The sequence below is a fragment of the Arvicanthis niloticus genome, chromosome 11, assembly GCF_011762505.2.
Source record: "Arvicanthis niloticus isolate mArvNil1 chromosome 11, mArvNil1.pat.X, whole genome shotgun sequence".
Classification (NCBI taxonomy): domain Eukaryota; kingdom Metazoa; phylum Chordata; class Mammalia; order Rodentia; family Muridae; genus Arvicanthis; species Arvicanthis niloticus.
The window spans coordinates 31,299,025-31,320,340 of NC_047668.1; the positions used below are offsets into that span (position 1 = coordinate 31,299,025).

Consider the following 21,316-nt stretch of genomic DNA (forward strand, 5'->3'; position numbering starts at 1 on the left):
AGGGGTGATCAAAACTATCTGCATCATAGAATCTCTTTTCTATAAATCAGAATAATTAAAATCATATCTTTTGCCAATTCGACATTAGTAAATTAAGGACTTGAAAAAAATCTTTTTACACAAAAAAAGAAGCCAATTTAAGGGGCCATACAGGGCACACTGCAAAAATTATCACAAGATCCCTATATAAATTCACAAGGATGGAGGTCAGCACCCATCTGTTCATCTATTTCCCTAGCAACCAAGATCCATAGAGAAACTGGATTCGAATTCATCTCTACTGTCCTCTAAAGCGTAGAATGAAAGGTTTTCTTAGCTTCATTTCCCTCCTTCACAAAAAGATTCAGACCCAGTGTGTGTGGCAGGGAAGAGAAAAATTTTAATTCAAAGGTATAAATCATTACTGTAAATATCTGTCTGTTCTAAAGAAGAGTGTGTATACTCATCCCTTGATCCTACAGTTTATACCATCAGGTTGATATAGATACATATCAACAAAGTCTATCTTCACATAAGTAGGCTAGAAGAATAAATGAGAGTATGGAGATTTTAAGCTTCTATGTCTATATATTGATTTTCATGTGTAATGAAGGGGATTTATGGCTTTTAAAGCCTTATGAGGGTATGGATCAGAAACCAAGACATTCTAATCAATATTACTGAACATCCAAAGTAAATTCAAATAATCCTAGAGCTATTTTTAATAATATGATAATATTAAAGTAACATGATATTCTCAAAACAAAAAATGAATTAGGTGGTGGTGGTGTGTGTGTGCGTGTGTGTGCATATGCACTGTGATATGTATGAATTCATATTCACTTGCATGGGCACACACTTACGTGGACTGCACATGTACCTGTTTATGTCTAATCATGTGACAGAAGTCCCAGAGCTAACATCTGTTGTCCTCCTCAGTTGCTCTTTGCATTTTTGTTGAGGCAGAGACTTTTGTCCAACCTGAAGCTTACAGCTTCTAGGTAGTATAGTTAACATGCTTGCCCTGGGGATCCGGTTTGTGCATCCTGAGTGCTGTAATTAAAGGTTGCTACCCAACCTTGCCCAGCTTTTATGTGGACTCTAGAGATCCAAACTCAAGACCTCGCATTTGTAAAACAAGTATGTTATCCACTGAACCAGGTCTCCAATCTAAAATTAGTTTTAAAATAAGTATGTTTCAACTAGAATTTTTAAAAAGATAATGTCATGAAACTGCCAGAAAAAAAAACAAAACAACAACAACAAAAAAAAACAAATTTAAAGAGTCATTTAATGTGTAGGCACTTGATAGCTTAAAACTGAAAATCATTACATTACAAAAACATATAGGGCAAGCCAAGCAACAATCACCAAAATATGTACTATTGTCCTTATCTGAGACACAAAGTTCTATTTTCAACAATCAAAAGTCTTTTTAAGTATGGTAATCACAGCGCTTAGGATGCTGAGGCAGGAGAATCAAGAATTTAAGATCTAAACTACATAGTTCTACATAGCAATGTCTAGAGAGAAATAAAAACTTAAAGCAACAAATTCCTGAAGGCAACTTACGATCATCGAAGTCTATTTTTTAGATCACATGTAATGAAGTTTTGCTTTATATGTGAAATATCGGTCACCATCACTGAATTGACAGCCACAGGCAGCATGCTGTTATGCTGGTCCACAGTTGCTCATCCCAATGTAAACTCTTCTATATTCCCTTCCACGGTGCCATTCAGGATTTCTGTCTGACACACTTTTTTGGATTTTTTTCAATAAACAAGTCATTTGACAGTAGCTTAAAACAGATATTTTGAAAGTAATTGTGAAAGCAGGTATAATGAGCAAGGCAGGACAATTAGAAGTAAATAACTTCTTTACTTCTTTAGTGGCCAGTAAACAGGGGCTGGTGCTGTCCCAATGCTGAGACCAAGGTGTCTTCTCAGCAGCCTCTCAGTGTGACAAGTTGGAAACCAGCACACACTGAATGCTTGTTCTTCTCAGAAACTGGCTCACTGCTCTCAATTTTGTGTCACCATATCCACAGGCATCCACCACTGGGTTTCAGCGTAATCGCCTTCAATCGATACAAACAGTGGTTGTGTGCATCTTAGATCTTTCTTATCAGAGGAGAGAACTTTCTGCGCGCCTTATGGTTCCGGGAATGTTCCTAACCCATAAGAAACAAACTTGGGAAGTAGTGCAAATGCCTATGGCTAAGCCTGCCAGTCACTTGCCGGCTTAATACGTAATAAAGCCACTTATTCAAATCCTAAATGTCTATCTCTTTCTACAAAATTAGTGATAACCATACCCACCTCAAAAATTGTTATAAATTGAAGTAAATGCAATGTCCCACATTTCAAAGTCTTGACTTAATAAGTGGTGTCTTTATCAGTGCAAAATTTAAAAAGAATAATTAGGCTTAATCTCTCAAATATCCTGTTCATTGACAAACAGCCCGGCTCTCCTTGTGTCACTTCAGTTTGACTACTCAGGACATAGGAAGATGGTTTTATCTTCCACATACTTCCTAGTAATACCATTTTTCTCCTTAGATGTCCCCCAGTACTCTCTCTAGCACCTTCTGCTTCTCTTACTCTAATTTCCTTCTTTCCATAATAACTCTCTACTTTCCTAAAATGTCCTCAGTTTTGTTATATTTCCACCAGTAATTTTCACCTACGTGATCTCACATCATCTTTTCGTGTGCGTACGTGTATGGTGTATGCGGTCTACACCAGTTTCCAGGTTGGTTGGTTTGTTTCTGACTCATTCATTTTTAGTTAAAAGGGTGGTTGCTTTGTTTGTTTGCTTCAACTTGACCCAAATCTCAACATATATGAGGAGAAGTGATCTTTGTTGGAAAAAAATAAATACCTTCATAAGATTGCTTTGTGGAAAAAGTGAATGTGAAAGCATCCTGTGGGCAGTGTCACTACTGGGCAGGTGGCCCTGAAACATGTAAGAAAGCAGGCTGAGTGAGGCTCAAGGTGCAAACCAGTAAGCAGTGCTCCTCCATGGCTTCTGGTCCATTTTCTGCTTCCAGGTTCCTGTAGAGAGAACATACTATGTCTGTATGGATTTGGCACCTTCCAATAATAAATCTGATAGCCTATGGCTTAGGTAGGAAATAGGAGGTGGAACATCTAGGAGGCAGAAAGAATTCTGGGATAGAGCCAGGTGCAGGAGAGTCATCCAGGAAGTTATGACAAGTTGGACACATGGTACCTGAGTACAGGTAAGCAGCCACATGGCAGAATGTAGATCAGAATATAAATGAGTTATATTGTTATGCTAGAGAAAAGCCTAGCTATATGGCAAAAGTGTTTTTAAATGTATTTTGAGTCTGAACCTTATTTCTGGGAGCATGGAGCTGGAAGAAAGAACCAGACTTAACTTCTACAGGTTCCTGGCCTAATTTCCCTCAGTGGTAGACTGTGATATGGAACTGCAAGTTGAAATAAACCCTTTCCTCCCAAAGGTGCTTTTCATCATGGTGCTTTATCACAGCAATAGAAACTAAACTAGGACAGTTAGCATTTAAGTCATGGATTTAATGGTTGTTTCCAGTTTTCAATTCTCAAGTACCATGCACAGCTCTACACATGCATTTAATCAGTTCCTAAATGTTAGCAGTCATGCCTCCAGGAGATGACTTCTACTAAAAAACTTATGGGCACGAAAGGAGTGTGGCAAACAACTCTAGTGAGGTCTTGAAGGGAAATCTCTTATACCCAGTGACAAAGGTGTGTAGCTGTTTACCTGACTAAGCTATTCCAATTCCTCTGCTTCATCTGTGGAGTCAAGACAAGCACCATCATATCTCCCCTCTGATCTTCCTTTCTAGGTACATGGCATTAAATGCTCCAGATGGACAGAGATCAAGAAAGAGTGACTTCAAAGAGCCTGTCAATCACAGCCTGTGTGGCTTCTTACTGGGTATTGCCTACTGCCCATTTATCCCCAGGACCTGTTACTCCAACTCCTAGACACACCCACTTAAATATGTATAACCAGAATTGAAAACTACCCAGAGCTGCATTTTCTTTCTCAAAACTATATCATCTGAACTAACCCTGTGTGCTTAGCAGGGTTACAAGTTGCTAATTGTAGTGCTCACATAGGTCAATGATTTAATTTCTTAACACACTACTGTAGTGGGCAGTATTACAGATATGCAAGCCTTAGAGATACCAGGTGCCTTGCATAAGCCTGTATGTTGAAAGACAATTCATCTAGTCTGGACTGTAAACTTCTGTCACTTTTTTTTCTGTTTTATATACTACAGGAACAGAGAAGCAAAAATAATTCCATGGGGTGGGAACATGGGGAAATGATGCTACTCCACAGGAAGCCAGAGGATTACAGACAGAAGGAAAGCTGACTACACTGCCAGCAAAGCTGGAGATGTGGTTGGAAGCAAGGGCAGGAATGGCTAGGCTGTTGGACTTGGTCTACCTCTACCTCTGGACAGCTCCAAGCTAACAATGCCACAGGAAGACTCTTGTGTCTCCCTTTGTAGCCTGGGCTCCTCCGTGTCTCAGACCCTGGATGTGGGTTGTCTTTCTGAATCATCACAGTATGACTCACTGTTTTCCCATACTGATCTTTTGAACCAGTAATAAAGTGTTCCACACCCATTTCACCCTGGTCAGTTGCACTGGGACTGAGAAACAATTAGAATAGAGTTATATTACAAGACTCTGAAGTGGAATGGATCTAGCATGTGCCTTTTAGAGCCTCCCTTGGATGTTGGGGAGAATTACCAGTTCCGCTTCAAACTCTTTCTAGAAGGCATGATACATATCTAATGACCTTCATGTACCTCTCATAAACACTTCTTGATACCATAATATGTCTTATCAGAGGAGCTCAAAGCTCCTTACCCAAAAATTGTTTTTGTGAAAAGCTACGATGTGTCTGGGTAGTAAGGATAGAGACTTGAACACACACAAAATGAAATAGCAGCCTTCCAAAATCTTACTTGCAAATATAACTAATTAAAAGTGTAACAGCTTAGCATCCTGGCAATCAGTTTTACAGAAAAAGAATGAGGGAAAAAACAAAGCTTAAAACAGTTATAGATACAGTGTAAGATGACTTGGTGAGTAGATGAGATGGTTTTTAAATTAGTGTAAATGGCAGAAGTGAAGGCACTAGAAAGAGACATGTATATCTTAATCTATCAGAGGACTGGAATGATGGCCACCAGAAGAATGAGAATTCCCCTAGAAATCTCATTTTGGGAGAAGGAAACAGTGTGGCCAGATGGAGAAATTGTCTCCCAGACAGGGAAGGAGCTTGGACACAGTTCTAATATCTTGTCATGCCATCTTAGATGGACTGAAGGCCTGGCAATGATGAGACAATGGTGGGTAGGACTCCGTCTTGACGCAGCCTGCTGAGACGTTCATGTCCCTGCTCGTCTATGTAAACTTTAGTCAATCTTGGACCTGAAAGATGGATTTGAAGGGCACACTGCATCACTTTGTCTCTTCCAAATATTCTTACACTAAATAAGCTTCATTTTCTGCTTTCTATTAAATTGGCTGTTTTAATTGGCTTCTTGGGTTCTGATGGCTGAACTTGGCTTCCTAGTGTTCACACTATGACCCTCAATAACATTAGGACTTCATTTTTTATTTTAAACAAATTGAAACAATATAGAAATTTACAAAGGAAGAAAGAGATAAATGGCCCACATCCTTTTTCCAGGCTGGCCATTGATCTATGCTGAACTCTGTTGCAGACACATCTGGGCAGATTTGGAGATAAGGAGAATCTTAGAGGATTAGAAACATGTTGTATTTTAACACGTGATTTAAGTAAAACATTAAATTAAATGACTCAAAATTAATAAAGAAATGAAAATTGGAATAAAATAAATGTATCCTTAATTAGTAACACTCAAAGTTTCAAGAGGGAAGGGCGGGAGAACCCATGCACAGGAAAATGAACTTGAACTTCTTATCTCACACCATATGCAACAATCAGCTCTAATGTGACTAGACACATAAACATAAAATCTGAAACTAGGGAGCTTCTAGAAGAAAACATAAAAAGGTAGAGATCTTAGCATTGGTCTGGACAAACTTGAGAATGGGATAAAAAATTATAGACAACAAAAGCAAAAATAGACAGTAGGATTCCATTGAATGTAGACACTTTGCTCAGCAAACAGACTGAAAAGAACCCATGTAATGGGAGTGATGTTTGCAAGCTGTGCAGCACAAAGGAGAAAGGTGTAGCTTGTGTGGCTCCTCCAAAACTCAGACCTTGTTCAAGGTTTACTAAAGGTTGGTTCTTATGGGGTCATGATCGGCCCATGAAGGCTTCTACTATGTTGATGAGAGGGGCTTCAAATAGCAGCATTTGTCTAGTTGGCATTCTTCTGCCCAGTGAGACCCCATTTATCTTTTTGTCCTTTTACCATAAGAGAGTAGAGAGAAGAAGCCCTCACTAGATGCTGTCATGTTGACATGGATTCCCCAGCTCCCTGAGCTTTAAGGCTCTCTCTCTCTCTCTCTCTCTCTCTCTCTCTCTCTCTCACACACACACACACACACACACAGAGAGAGAGAGAGAGACAGACAGGCAGACAGACAGACAGACAGACAGACAGACAGACAGACAGAATGTGTTCTTTCTTGTGCAGGTATACACATACCTATATGCACATATAAGCATATGAGTATGAAGGCCAAAGGACAATGTCCAGTAACTTCCTGTCCACCTTCTTTGAAAGAGGGCTTCCTAGTGGCACTCACTGAGTAGACTGGTTGACTAGTGGATCTCAGGGATCTGCTTATCTCCACAATTCCAACACGAAGACTGCAATTGTGAGTGCTGTCACACCGAGCTTTTGCTTTAACATGAGTTCTAGGTATTAAACTTGGGACTTTGTGCTCCTAAACTGTGCACTTTACTGATTAAGCTATCTCCTAGTCTCTGGGTTTTTGCTTCCTTATAAGAGAAAGAGAAAACAATAACTATGTGAGATTATGGATCTGTTAGTTAGCCATGAACTGGGCTCAAAACCCCTTATATTGCTAGGTCATAGGCCCTTGGGAAGAACCTATTCACTATTATTCTGCTAAGACACAAATTAATAAACTGCCATCTAAGTTCTTATCATTATACCCATAGATTAGTGTATCTCTCAATCCTTATCAGAGAAGCATCATTTTTCCAAGAATGGAGATTAATACAGAGGCCCACAACCGGTCAACATGCAGAGAATAAGACTATACAGTGCTAAGGTCTAAGTGGGATGTCTATATTACAAATGTAAACACACACACACACACTCACACTGAGGTTCAACAAATCAATCCAGAGAAGGGAAAGAAAGATTATAAGAGCCAAGGGTAGCAGACAACTTCTGAGAAACAGTTTTTTCCTAGACACGACAGGGTCATCACACCCGTAAACTCACAGTGACTGTGACTGCATGTGCAAGACCTGCACCAGATCAAAGCAGCCAAAATCCCCATAGATGGAGAAGGGTTCATGAAGTCCCAGCATTCACTGAAATGCTACTGACAATTGATGGCTGCTGGGGCCGGGAGAGGAACAACCAGTGTTATTCAAGGATGTGTTTCATGAGAGGCTACCCATGTCCAATCACCCTTGCACACACAGCGGGTCTAAAAATTGAACATATGAAGATAGGAAGAAAAACTGGTGAGGGAGATAGAAAAGGAACAGAAGAAAGGAAAGTGGATTTTATCAAAACACACTACATGCATATATAAAATTCTCAATCAATATTAAAAAAACAGTAGCGGGGTGAGGTCATAGCTATATTAATTAGTTTGTCACCCCCTTATTTCACAATGTATTTGTATATTAAAATATCATCTTGGTCTCTCTAAATATATGCAATTATATTTGGCAACTGTAACCTCACACACTTGTCACATGTGTGTAGTAAGGAGACAAGAAGAATTATATTTAAACTAAAAACAATCACTGGTGATGTGTCTTTGGTGCTTTTAAGAAAAGTCTTTTTTGTTGTTGTTGTTATACTTCCAGATGATTGACTTCGGGACATTATTGGGACCGCGGGCAGTGGCTCATTGTCAAATGACACAAGCCATTAAGGTCATGTAATTTCTGCTTGCCCTGTTTGCCACTTTCCCAAGCAACTAAAATAACTTGGCTATTGATTCTGTTTGCCTACTGGCAATAAAAGTATAGTGATTAGCTTCAAGAACTTGTATTCCTCTCAAATTTTGGCAGTGCAATTCTATACTGCATTACTACTATCAGAATGTGACTTTGTTAACATTGTCACTACTAATTTTAACTGCTTTAATCTTATTTTTTGTTTGATTTGTATTTATTAGTAACTTTTTAAAAAATGTTAATCAAAGGCTTTATAAGTTTGGTAATGCTCAATAACAAGATGCCCATACAATTAGAAGTGTAACACAATACCCAACCTAGATATACCAACTGTCTTTGACTGGTGAAGACACATGAACATCCGCCTCCATGTTTCTCTCTCTCTCTCTCTCTCTCTCTCTCTCTCTCTCTCTCTCTCTCTCTCTCTCTCTTTCTCTCTCTCATCTTCTAGCTCCTCCTCTCCTTTTCCTCCTCCTCTCCTTATTCCTCCCACATTATATTAGATCCTCCTACATATCACCCTTCCTGTTAAAATAAAACTTTGCTCTCAAAATACAATTAGAGAATAACTATACCAATTTGTGTCAGTGGGTACAAGATAGACCTAATACCCAATCCATCATTTTGTTGACTAACCATAACCTCGGTCATACCTCCTAACTAAAAGACTTAGTTCTGAACCTGGCTTTTTTCTTGGCGTTAGAATGAATGTCAGCTGAAAACCATCCTCTCAAATTTTTTCCCTCAAATAGCCGGGATTGGATATGAGACTATAAGTCTTCAACCCCGTCAGAAATCCAGAATGACTGAGTTAACTGAAATTATGGGAAGCACAAAGCATAGCTTCTAAAACTTAGCCAAATTATAGAAACTGGACAGTCCCTATACTAAAGGACGTTGGAGCATCCAATCTTCAGCCTTCTGGCCCAGGATCATCTGACAGACCTAGTGATGCAGAATTATTATGGGCTGATTACTCTGTCTTGGCAGATATAATCAGTTGACTATTCTGAAATTGTGTCCTTTTCTGGACAGTAATTTGTCAGTAGATGACAAGAGGCGATTCTTGCCTAGTGGCTGTCTTACCACAACTGGAGTAACTCCAAAGATGCTCAATTTCTTCTTAGAATCGAAGACAGGAAGCTGTCAGAAGCAGACAGGGCTCTAATCAAAATGAACATTAATACAGAAATGTTTGTAACGTCAATTATGTGGACTTCTGACATTTTGAAAACCAACTATCCATGTAAGACAATCTGGACTGTTGTCTGTTAACTCCTCTCATCTATTTCTAAATAAAACATAGAAAACACCCTAACAATAAACTCAGAGCCATGAATTTGCTACAGGCCCTTAATTCACAGGCTAACCATCTCAAATCAGTTAGAAAAGTTAAAGAAGGACTGGGTCTAAGCCTTGTATTCCTAAATGTGTTATATAGGCACAATGTCTATCAGAGTAACAATATCAATCTCACTTTTATATCAATAAGAAGCTCATACCAATGAAAACCTTAAATTTGAAATCAAAGTAAATTTTGTACCATTTAAGAAATTATAACTTCATCTTAATAATAATTTTACAGATTTCTACCAATAGGTTATGGCTATACAATAAATCCTAGCTAATCCTCCCTGTTCCAACAAAACCACTACTTTTCCCTAGAAAGACAGCCCAATATTAACCACCTCAGTCCTCAAACCCAGGGAATAGGGGCGCCGACTCTTCATTAACTTCTTCAAGCTGATTATGGGTGTTGAGATAGTAGAAGAGGGGCAGGTAGAAGAGTAAATTGATAAGCCTCTGACACTGTGTCTTCATTACATCCAGCTGGAATTCCAGGACATCAGAGGTTCAAGCAGGTCTGCTCAACTTGCTTGATGAGTAGATACACCAAGGCTGTGTATTCTGCAATATACAGGTCTCAAAAAAAATTTTAGTATCAAGATAATTTTTGTTTGAATTCTGGAATCTAGTCTTCTGGCAGCCTGACTCTGTCATGTCTAATCCATATAATTCTGGGAGTTTCTATGAGGGTTTGCTCCCACTATCCTCCCACTCCCTCCTCCCTGCTCTCGAATTCCACAACACTAGGGAATCCAAACTTTCAGGCACCAAGGCTGTCCACTTCCACTGATGCCTGACAAGGCCACACTCAACTACCTATATAGGTGGAGCCATGAGTCCCTCCCTTTGTATTCTTGGGCTGGAGATTTTAGAATGGCTACTCCAGCTTGTTTCTCAGGGACATTTGCTTGAAAATTTGTTTTCCAGCCTTTTACTCTAAGGTAGTGTCTGTCTTTGTCACTGAGGTGGGTTTCCTATATGCAGCAAAATGCTGGGTCCTGTTTACGTATCCAGTCCATTAGCCTATGTCTTTTTATTGGGGAACTCAGTCCATTGATGTTAAGAGATATTAAGGAACAGTGATTGTTGCTTCCTGTTATTTTTGTTATTAGAGGTGGAATTATCTTTGTGTGGCTATCTTCTTTTGGATTTGTTGGAAGAGGATTGCTTTCTTGCTCTTTCTAGGGTATAATTTCCCTCCTTGTATTAGAGCTTTCCCGCTATTATCCTTTGTAGTGCTGGGTTTATTGAAAGATATTGTGTAAATTTGTTTTTGTCGTGGAATATCTTGGTTTCTCCATATATGGTAATTGAGAGTTTTGCTGGGTATGGTAGCCTGGGCTGGCATTTGTGTTCTCTTAGGGTCTGTATGACATCTGTCCAGCATCTTCTAGATTTTATAGTATCTGATGAGAAGTCTGGTGTAATTCTTATAGGTCTGCCTTTATATGTTACTTGGCCTTTTTCCCTTACTCCGTTTAATATTCTTTCTTTGTTTTGTGCATTTGGCGTTTTGATTATCATGTGACAGGAGGTATTTCTTTTCTGGTCTAGTCTATTTGGCGTTCTATAGGCTTCTTGTATGTTTATGGGCATCTCGTTCTTTAGATTAGGGAAGTTTTCTTCTATAATTTTGCTGAAGATATTTACTGGCCCTTTAAGTTGGGAATCTTCACTCTCATCTATATCTATTATCCTTAGGTTTGGTCTCCTCATTGTGTCCTGGATTTCCTGGATATTTTGTATTAAGAACTTTTTGCATTTTGTGGCTTTTTTGACAGTTGTGTCAATATTTTCTATGGCATCTTCTGTACCTGAGATTCTCTCTTCTATCTCTTGTATTCTGTTGGTGATGCTTGCATCTATGACTCCTGATCTTTTTCCTAGGTTTTCTATCTCCACAATAGTCTTCCTTTGAGACTTCTTAATTGTTTTTACTTCGATTTTTATGTCCTGGATGGTTTTATTCAATTCCTTCACCTGTTTGGTTGTGTTCTCTTATAATTCTTTAAGGGATTTTTGTGTTTCCTCTTTAAGGGCTTCTACCTGTTTGCCTATGTTCTCAAATTCTTTGAGAGTGTTATTTATGTCCTTCTTAAAGTCCTCTATCATCATCATTAGAAGTGATTTTAAATCTGAATCTTGCTTTCCCGGTGATATGGGGAATTCAGGACTTTCTAGTGTGGGAGAACTAGGTTCTAATGATGCCAAGTACCCTGGGTTGTTGATGCTTATGTTCTTGTGCTTGCCTTTTGCCATCTGGTTCTCCTTAGTGCTACCTACACTCACTGTCTCTGACTGGAGCCTGTCTTTCCTATTATCTTGGCTGTTTCAGAACAGTGTCGGGTGGGTGTTACTACTGGGGCCCAAGATCTGCTCAGTGCTGGGGTGCAGACAGAAAGGAACCAGTGCTCTGAGCCAGGAGTGCATTCCTGAGTCCTAGTGGGTCCCAGTTACTCCCTCTTTGGGGCAGGCGTTGCTGTCTCCTTACCTAAGATACTGCCCCAGTTAGAGCTCCTGGGAGGCCCACTTTCTCTGGGTTTTGTGAGATTGGGGGCAGAGCTGCTGCCTGGGATCTGCTCAAGTCCTGTCTTTTAAGTATTGCTGTCATCATTTTATTTTTACTGAAGCAGTCAGCTCCCTGAAGCAGGCTTGGATGTTGGTATGGTCTCTCTCTCTCTCTCTCTCTCTCTCTCTCTCTCTCTCTCTCTCTCTGTGTGTGTGTGTGTGTGCGCACACACACACACACACACACACACACACACTTTTTCCAAGGAGCAGGACTGTGGCTTTCATCAGATTCTCCAAGCAGTTCCTGATGCCAAGACGTTTTAATTCTCTGTTTCACAAACTGGATGTGCTTGTGGTTTGGAGAATCAAAATAATATGGTTAGAAGGGAGCCAAAGAAATCATTGAGAAGCTCAGCAACGGTACCTCCAGGAGAGAGAAATAATTATCCTCATCTGCAAGTGTCTCAGTCGTGACTAAAGAGCAGCTTTCTACCTGTCGAAAACAGTAGGCTCACGCTGGGGAAGGCCATCTGATGAACTCCCTAGACTGGCTCCTCACAACTTCTAGTAAAAGGAAATGGGAAGGGGGGACTGAGTAGAATTTTAAAACTGTACCTGCAGCTATTTACCAGGATGATCTTTATAAATAAAACACATTAAATAGGTGTGTCACATGACTGAGGCTCCTGCAAGTTAACAGCTTGGCTGCCTAGACCATCTCTGAGTTTGTGAGGTTTCAGATTCATATGACCGGGGAAAGGATTCCTGTGCTCAGTACTGTGAGCCACAAAGTCAACATATCCTTCCAGTGTGGCACAGGGGATTTATGGGGAAAGGAACTACCTTTATCTTGAATATGCATAAGGGGCCAGGAGGAAAATAGAGATGGTCTATTGATGTCTTCACTGCAAGAGATGAAAAATCCCTGATTCAAAGAGAGAAATATGTTTTTAAAGTTCATTAATGTGAGTAACAGAATAGAAATTCTAACCAACTCTTTTTTAAAAACAAGATTAAGTTTTGTGGACTTTTAGGCAGTTTTATAGGTGTGTGTGTGTGTGTGTGTGTGTGTGTGTGTGTGTAAGAGAGAGAAAGAGAGAAGGGGGAGGGAAGAGGAAGAAAGACAGAGAGAGAAAGACAGAGAAGCTAATTCTCTCATATCCGCAGTCCTCACATGTACAGTTCTGACCCCCACCCCCACCTCCACATACACACATGAGATTGATTTCTTTTTTATGACAAAAAGTTTCCAGTTACAGAAAAGCAAATAGGTTAGGTGACTCTCACGTTTAAATGAGATTTATCACTAATTATTTTTTAAATGTATTTTTGCAAAATGAATAATGGACAACTACCTCATCACTTATTTCTTGTATGTATGTGATGCTTCCTGCATGGGATTTTCTCCCAGTACGGCAAACTCTATCAAGGCTCAGCCAATAGGCTAAAATGATCCTGCTGATGGCCCATTATGTACTGGATCATATTCCACTGTATATTTTGAAAGCTTACGTGTGATATATCATTTCTAAACTGTCCTCATCTCAGTCCCTTAAAAATCAGAGTACCTGACCTTGCATCCGGACTACAGCCATTCAAGAGGTAACACCCAACGAAGGGGCAGGAGACACACTAAGAGTGTTGGGTAATAATTTACTAAGCATTCAAAAATATCAAAGTATCTGTGGTTCGAGGAAGCTCTAAAGAAGCATTGAACTCTTCAAGTTCAGTTTCCTCATGTGTAGAATGTGGATGATAATCAGATCTGCATGGGACTATGCGAGAACTGAGCGGGACAGTAGCGGAAGCAGGGCCTGGAGCGTAGACTGTTCAGTACCACAGTGTCTCTACAAGTCCACAGCCATGGAGCTGTCATAACATTTTTCACCTTTAGTGGAATGTAGCTCTGACTAAAGAATCTATCACCTTGGAGATTAAAAGCAGAGCCTGTGGGTTCATGGTGGACTTCATTCTATTTTTCCCTGAGAACCTACTGTTTGCTCTTTTCTTGTAACAATATTATTTCAATTCAAAAGATTAACTCTATGTAAGGCTTCAGGGGGAAGCAAAACACACGGGCCAGCAGTGTGTATAGCCTGCGCTATCATTTCTACCAGATTAAAATCACTTGGCAAAAATTCACCGGGAGGAGAAGATGGGGGGCTGTCTGCCAAGGTTATATGAAATCTCACTGCAAAGTAATACCCCATGGACAGAAAAAGAGGAGAGTAAGAATCTTGGCATGAGGCTGCAAAGTCAAAGATCAATCCCATTTTCAAACGTGCCTGGAGTCACACAGGGAATTCTCCCCAGATGCTGGAATTCAGCAATGGAAAACTCTTTAAGGTTCATGGGAGTAATTTATTCTTACCCCTTTAGAACATCCTGCTCTTTGAAATATGAATTATGTGTGCCCACTGTAACTAAATTTCTCTGGTATAAAGTACATGTCCATTGGAATCTGTATTTCCATTTGCTATATCTAAGAGGATATACTCGTTCTGATACCTGTTTCTTCCTCTCGAACTGCCCACACCCACTTCCACTTGAATTTAGAGAGAATAAGGCAATGTTCCCTTCCTTCCCCTCCCCTCTCTTTCTACTTCCTTCCCTTCCTATCCCTTCTTATCCCTGAGGTGATAGAGAACTATCTTTTCCACATGAATTTAATGTGTGTAAAATAACTCAGGCAATTTCAACATAACATTGCTCCTTTTCAGATAAGGCCCAGCTATGTTCTTTGCTGAGCATGGTGGGAACACATGATTATGCCATCCATGAACATGCCCATCTGTAATTTCCATTCATCGTTGAGAACGTGTGGTCAAAGAATTGATGATGCCGCCCATTTGACATGACAGGTCGCTCACACTACATGGGGATCTATCTATGCAGCTGGCTGCCGCACACTTCATTTTTGTCCCATATATTTCACTGCCCCATGGCTGCTTCTAAGCTGAGTGGCCCTTTCAGCAGCTAGGAAATGCCTGGATGCAAAGATGAACTTCTTCTCTTATTTATATTGAGGAATATATAAAATATTCCAACATTATGAAATGGCAGACAGAAATCCTTGCAGGCTATTTATATTCACGAGACAGCCTCCAGCATGGTGAGACCACCAGAAATTAAATCCATCGCCCACCCTACACATCACCACTACAGGAAATGAATATTTGTACCTTCTAAAAGTGCCTCGCTGAACAAGTCTGCCTTATGATGACATCTGCTGGGAGACTCTGGCATTGAGTGGAAACCAAGCCAAATATCTAATGTCAATAATTGCCTAGGGAGGTGGGAGAATTGTTCCAAGGTCTGTCTTTTAAATGGTCTTCAAAGCTAGAAATCATATTGTTAAAACCATAAGCCAAACCTAAGGTGAGCCCATAACAAATACCAGATGCAGAACTATGAAATGGAACCCCAAGTACAAGTTAACACCTCAATGCAGTGTTATTCCACTTTTAAACACCACATCTATAATGATAAAGTAGATGATATTCATCTGAGATATGCCTACACTAGTTTCTCACTGCTGAAGGTTTCTCATTTTCTTTAACAAACATCAAAGGATTAGTTGAAGGTAAAGCATCTTTATCTTCTTGGGAATGCTACTATACATTTTGGCCAGACTTTCCTGGTTCATGAGTACATAGATCATCTCCTGTGTTTGAATTCCAGTTGATGATGTAAGCAACATCTGGGGGAGAAGGACTTTAGAGGAAATGATCTTTCAGCAAGCTACTGCTATTTCCAGTGGTACATCCTTCAGGAAAAAGGCAAAAGTAACCTTAACTATAAAAAGTCTCCTAGCATCTTCCACCATTGCAAGTAGACACATGAATAAAATAAGAATTGCAGGAGTTAACAGAAATGAAAATACAAAAGAAATTATGACATGAACAGTCATAATTCTACTGAATTGTCCCCACTAAACTGTATTAACACGTGCTACAATTAACTTAAGTATTGTTAGCACAAAGCCTATTCTGCAATTGTTGTTTAGGCAAAAGACTTTTTCAATGAAATAGAATGTCTCATTCACTGAGGAAAATTCATATTGTCATGGTTACATTTGAAAGTATGATAGACAAATTCTCTTTCTCCTCTTGTTATTCATACTAATAATTGAAGCCAATTTTTAATATTGGATTGGAGAGAGATCACAACTATAAAATTTCTGAGGTTATTAACATTATACCCTCTGAGAATTTTCAAAGAGAAATACACACACACACACACACACACACACGTTCTGAAAAAAGCTCCCTGTACTTTTTTAAACATAAAAGACAAAGGAACTTATTTTATTCTTGATACTGCAGCACATGTCTATGATATTCAGATGCAGTTTTGCATTTAAAGTGTATTAAAAACTCATTATTGAATCTAATCATTCAAAGGCTTTGTTTCTATCAAGGCTCAAGTCAAGTGGCATAAGATTAATGAACGTTTGCTTATATTCTATAATCTCTTTCACTTCATGAATTGAAATTATTTACAGGAAACTCTCTACAAGAACCAACACTACAGTCAGCATCCCTCGGTGCTATGTTTTTAGTGCTAGTCCACAGACTTCCTAATAATCTGTGAGGGAGTTTCCATGTATCTATCCAATCTTCCATACATCTGTATATCCTACCATTTTATTGTCCCACCTCCCTCCTACACAGACACATGCTATAATAGTTTATGTCTTCTTGACTCAGATTGTCTTTCAGATACCAATCCATTCCACAATTTCATCTCCCATTCTTTATGCTTTGCTCTATTTATAGACCATTAGACTCCAGTTACCATTTTAATCTCTCCATTCATTTTGTTTTCTCACCTAGAGCGTTCTGTTCCCTATACTCATTCTCATTCTTTTAGGGTTGACTTTAAGCTGTATCTAAGAGCTCTTGTGTGTTTCAAATGTTAAAGAACCCATGCACATCTCAACAGGATTTCTGAATATTACTGAACACCTGTGGATCAAATTAAAAGTAAACAGCTAAGTAAATGTGATTTCTGTGTCAGTGTTATAGATTCATTGGTACCCAATGCTAGTTAATCAATTTTTTTTTTATCATTAGTACAAATCAGAAAGTCTTAAAATTAGCTTTTTTTTTTTTAAATCAACTGAGGCTTATGTAAGAACGGACCCTGTACTCTCCTTAAGACCATGACTGAGTAGGTTTTCAGAACGGATACCTTCAAGGAGTTCCACGGGTTCTCAGTATCCACCCAGTGACAGGACATTTTTCCTAAGAAGAGTTCATCTGACTACTTATCAGCTAGCCATGAGGAGTCAAAGAATCTGTGCAAACCACAGGAGATTTAGGGGTGATCTATAGATTAAACATCAGACAGAGTTTTGCCTTCACATGTTTAATCCAGCAGTATCTACGTATTTGGTCAAATAATCCACAGTGCTTTCTCTTTTGCCAGAGTTGTAAACAGGCAACTGGAGCCAGAATTCCCCAGGTATGACAGTATCCAGAATAATCTAGAAGCAAATGCAAAAGAGTCCGTGAATGTCACGCTGAATCAGAAACTCTGAGAATGGAATCTGAGTATCTATACTTTTTAAATCTCTAGGTAAATGATTTAAGCAGAAGGGTCTGAAAATACCTTTTCAATATAAAACTTTGTGGCATATATTTGTTATAGGTAGTGAAGAGCGTCATTAGAATATTTTTAAGCCAGCATCACACATACATTGTACAAATTGTCTCCCCCTTCCACCCCATCTCATTGGTCCCATTTGTTCGCTGGACAGTCTCTCTTCTAACTTCATGTCATAGATGGGATAAAGGGATGCATGCTTGCATGGATGGATGCATGGATACACCAATTGGTGGTATGTCTATTTAAAATCTGGTATCTACCAGTGACTGAAAACAAGCATTATTTGTCCTCTGAGCCTGACTTACTTTCTTGTTATGAGTCACACTCATTTTCCTGTAAATATCATTTAAGTCTTTTGTGTAGCTGAATCGGGCATTCCAGACTAATACCTGTATCAACCTCTTTGCTAGTCAGAACTTGCCTGGGAAGAAACACTTGGTGAGTTAAGTCTTGACCCAATTTCAATAGTTCCTCCTCACCCAAGTCCTTCCACAGCATTCCAGAGGTCAGGATGTGGAACTCAAGTGACATAAGGAAGTAATAAGAGGACTGGAGTGGAAGGAGACAAAGCTTGTCTGGGGTGAGTTGATGATCTTTAATCTTCCCAAAGGTCATCATGATGATTGCTCAACCAAGTCATTTTATGCATAAGGATTTGTGCTGTTTTATGATTTCCATGAGATATGACTACAGTATGTATAACATTGGTTTTGCCTGCCTAGAATATCCTTTGTGTACAAAGGATAGAAAGCAGTGAAAGGCTTACTCTTGGCAAAGCATTGGGTAAAAAAAAATGTCAGCTGAACACTCACTTCAGGAACTAGCTTCTCTTTAAATACCCTTGGAGACAATTTTCTTTCAATTGAAAAAAAAACTCATAATGCATCTTCCATTTTTATTTTACCACAGTAGATACTTTGGTACCCATCAACCAAGAAGAAAAGAAGATGTTTGTCGGTTGGGATTTTGTTCCTGTATAAAATTTTAGGTGGAAACTGTGGTTTTGATGAAAACATCGAAATTCCAGTAAGTGGGATTAATCAGATTTTTATGTTCCAAAGTCAGATTACAAACAGCAAGTAAAAGTTCCCTGACCTACCAGTGGAAACAAACTTTCTCAAATTTAAATGAAACAGACTGCACAGACGTAGCAGAAGCGGAGCTGCAATGAGTAACATTTGACATTTGGAAAGCTGGAATCTCAGCTCACAGCTCTCTCCCATAGGAGACATTTCTCACCAAATAGTTGGCTCATTGTGGGAGCTAGCTTTCTTTGAAACACCAAGCTTGGCGTCTTTAGGGAGAAGGAAAATTAATGCAAACCTTTTTGGCTTAACTCCTCATGGCCCGAGAACTGTCGCAATCTAGAGTCAAGAAGTACAGACTGAAAATGAGTTTTCAAGTCCAAGTGTCTAAGAGACGGGAATAATATCAATGGGAATAGATTGTTGACAGGCCTGGGCCCTCCACCAGCCACAGAAACTCATTCAGTATGTATCTTGGGACTTTTTCCTGACATTTTTAATAAAGGCCCATTGTTTTGGACTAACATTTAAACATCCTTATTTATTTTGTGCACCATGACAGTTGCCATTTAAATGCAATGAAATGTTGCATAACAACAAGAACAGCCAAACATTGAGAGAAACTGTTAAAAGGATTAGTAAGGGGTGAAAACCTTCTGCACTGTCACCAGCACCATTCATAGAGTTAAAGACAGACATCCAGGCAGATGGAGAAATGACATAGGGGAGATTACTAGAAGTTTCAACATTGAACTAAAAATAAGATTTATATTTGTTCTGTGCCTCTCTTAATGCTTCAGAGCTGTAGAGTTCAAATAACCTTGCTGCTTAAGAGCAGATAGAAAATTGGCCCTGTCCATATTTTTTCTCTAAACCATCTTTGCATCCTAAGCAACCCCCCTTGACATCACAGACTCTTCCCATGACTCACGCAGAAAAGCCCAGCTTCATTCCACTCTTCTCCGTGCCTCCTGGTCTGACGAGCACAAAGCAGTAAGACTTAATAAGCCTTTGGCAGCTGTGTCTGCCTCCTTGACCTACCCGGCACAATGGAGGTGGCATTTGTAGCCATTCACAAAATGTGTGTCCAGTGCATAAGTGTCACTGGCACTCTGAGAAGCAGGGATGGCAGACAAACTGGACCAACAATCATTTTGTTTATATCTTTTATAGGCTAATGACAGCATTATTTTCCAAAAGCTCCTGCGAAGAAAATACATGAAATTCAGTCAATATGATTACCCATAAAATACTTTTCTTCTACATTTGACAGGTTCTTTATTATTCTATGACACAATGAACCTGAAACCACAGCAGGGGATGATCTATGATATAATAAATTTGGTCTTTCCTTTACCACATTTTTTAGTTGAATAAGACAATTCTCCATTTGCACATTAAATACTGAAGAAAATGACCTAATTGTATGAGGCTTAAGCATGACTCTCCAAATCCTTTATCTTTCCTGGTTACACAATCATAACTTCAACAACCATCAACGTGGTGATGAGGTTTTCTCTCTAAGGAATTCGCCCACAGTCTGCTGAAATTGCCACAGACAGGACACAGAGACCAGTGGCTTTGCTCCATTGCCTGTTGATAATATGGTTAGAGTTTTCTCTTATAAAGTTCTTGTCTTGGAAGATAACTTCATGGAGCCAAGTAGGAATGAGGCTACAGTTCTCACACAAATTGCAAACTGAGTTAGAGAAATGGCCCATCTACCCAAAGAAAAATAGTGGTACCAAATAACCAGAGTAATAATGATAGGTAGGGAGTGCGCTAGCTAAAGCTTGAAATCAACAGAAATGTCTTAAGATTTCCAGATGTGCAGGTTAAGGCATCACTTAATACAGAAAGCATCCACCATTGGCCAATCACATGCTGAAAGTACAGAACTGCCCTGCCAGGGTCTGCTCTCCTTGACTGGGCACAATTAGTAATGTTAATAGTTGAATCATACAAACCATACAGGTTATAGATGATTGAAGTTTTCAGTTTTACGTGGTTCAATTGAATTCCAGGTTTCATGCATTACTTAACACTTCCAAAAATCCTGCAGTAAGAGTCTCCCATTGCCAGGGCTCTGCCCTGGAATTGCATGAAGTCTATACGAGGAAAATTTTCAAAGCGAACAAACAAAAACTTACTTTAAGATCGTAACAAGTCTGAAATTCTCCTTCCTCTGTAAGCAACTGAGAAGAGGAACAAATACAGGAAATGACAACTGTTGACATTAAACCAGCGACAACGAAGAACTAGGACTCTAAGCAGAAATGAAATAATGAAGTCAATCTTGTCCAGGCTTTTACATAAAAGTACTCTATGGCTTACTGGGAAATTTCCCTTGAAACTGCTGCCTTACCGGGGAGAGGAGACAAGAGCCTGAGGTGCTCTCCTTTATATGTTCAGAATATCCAAGAAACGGCATTCCACCAAGACAACTGAAGTCCACAGAGGGGAACACTAATGATGTGGCAAACACCATCTACACCACAGAATATAGACAGCAAGACAAAAGCCAAGCATTATCCTCTGACAAAAGAAAATGTACCAGAGTGCAGGGTTACAGCGGGGTTTCTAGAACTCACTCAAGGTAAGGAAGAGTTCAAGTTTATATCCCTGCAGTGAGAAACGACGACTCTGTAGGCACATGAGATAGTCAGAAGAGACCATACAGGCCAGTCTAAATTGAGCTTTTTAGCCTTTAA

General features: G+C 39.4%; 1 long non-coding RNA gene across 1 annotated transcript; it reads right to left on the bottom strand.

The window, feature by feature from the left end:
- Window positions 1-1,252: 1,252 nt before the first annotated feature.
- Window positions 1,253-19,802, bottom strand: LOC143443962 (uncharacterized). Its single transcript, XR_013113420.1, has 2 exons — window positions 19,647-19,802; window positions 1,253-3,035 (listed from the first exon to the last, which is right to left on the bottom strand). It is a non-coding gene; the product is annotated as an uncharacterized LOC143443962 (long non-coding RNA).
- Between the last annotated feature and the right edge of the window lie 1,514 nt (window positions 19,803-21,316).